The following is a 1,758-nucleotide window of genomic DNA, read 5'->3' as shown; positions in this document are numbered from 1 at the left end:
CCACATAGTTGACCATGGTTAGAGTCCTGGAACTGGTGACTTTAAACACACACTGGGTGCATGTGCCTGTGTGCCCAAAATTCCAAGAGGAGAATGGAGGAGAAGAGATTGTGATTTGGCCATCCCCTGGGGGGTGATTTCTCACTTTCTATCTCTCTCTCTCTACCTCCAGTGAGCACCTTATAGCAAAACCTCTCAAAAAATGAAAAAAAAAAGACAAAAAGAACATCTAACCCCCATTCCACTCAAACTATTTCTAAAGATTCAAAAGGAAGGAGCCCTCCAAGATTCATTTTATGAAGCCTTCATCACCCTCATTCCCTAAACTGACAAGAATATACAAAATAGGAAAACTACATATCAATATCTCTGATGAATATACATGCTAAATTCTCAACAAGTTACTAGAAAATTATACTCAAGGACAAACAAAAAGGATATAGAGATATACGTCATGATCAGGTAGGCTTTATTTCAGGCATACAAGGTTGGTTCAACATATGCAAAATTATAAATGTAATAAACCATGTTAACAGTTAAAAATAAAAACCATGATATGAGCATATCAATTAATGCAGATAAAGCTTTTGATAAATATAACATCTCTTCATGATTAAGACTCAGCAAAATCAGCACAGAAAAGGGAAAAGTTTTTCCGCTAATAACTAGAACATGACAAGTCTGCCTACTTTCTCCACTGCTTTTCAGTATAGTACTGGAAATTCTAGCCAATGTATTCAGAAAAAAAGAATAAAAAAAGGCATTTATATAAAGAGAGAACAGGTAAAGGCATTTATATAAAGAGAGTACAGGTAAATTATCTCTATTTGCAGATGAAATTATTATATACAGAAAAATAGAATTCACAAAAAATTCCCAGCAGTAATAAATGTATACAGTAAGATGGCAGGATACAAAATCAAAATGCAAAAATCTGTAGCATTTCTATACACCAATAGTGAGAGGAATGAAACAGAATTGAAGAAAGCAACCCCATTTATGATAACCAGAAAAAAAAGCATAAGATACCTAAGAACAAACCTAACCAAAGAAGTCAAAAACTTCTACAAGGAAAGCTATGTAAATATAAAAAAATAAATAAATAAAAATTGAAAACAATATAAAAAATAAAAGGAAGGACATCCCATGTTCCTGAATTAGAAGAATTAATATAAGTAAAATATCAGTTCTATGAAAATTTAATCTACATATTTAATGCAATACTGATCAAATTACCAGAGATATTCTTCACAGATTTAGAAAGAACAATTATAGAATTTGTCAGGAATCACAGAAAAACCTGCATCACCAAAGCAATTTTGTGAAAAATTAATAAATGAGGAGGCATCTTACTCCCTAACCCCAAAATATAGAAAGCTATGATAGCACAATACTGGTACAAAAACAGTCATGTGAATCAATGGAACAGAATTGAGAATACAGAAATAAACTGAAACTGTAGAACCAATTGTTTTTTGAAAAAGGGCACAAAACATTTGATTGGGGAAAATAAAAGCATCTTTAAAGACATTGGAGTAGGAAAAGACATCTTAAATAAGACCCCCAAAGCGCAGGCAATGATTCCCAAAGTAGATAAGTGGGATTACATCGGGTATTTTTGTATTTGTTTGTTTGGTTTTGTTTGTTTGTTTGTTTGTTTTTGAGAGTTTTTTGCTACAGGGCACATGCATTCACCAGAAAGACAGAGAGAGACAGAGAGATAGAAAGCGAGAAATCATGCCCCAGAGGGGATGGCCA

The sequence above is a fragment of the Tupaia chinensis genome, unplaced genomic scaffold (assembly GCF_000334495.1).
Source record: "Tupaia chinensis unplaced genomic scaffold, TupChi_1.0 Scaffold144077_1, whole genome shotgun sequence".
Taxonomy (NCBI): Eukaryota; Metazoa; Chordata; class Mammalia; order Scandentia; family Tupaiidae; genus Tupaia; species Tupaia belangeri.
Note: the sequence above shows the minus strand (reverse complement) of the source record.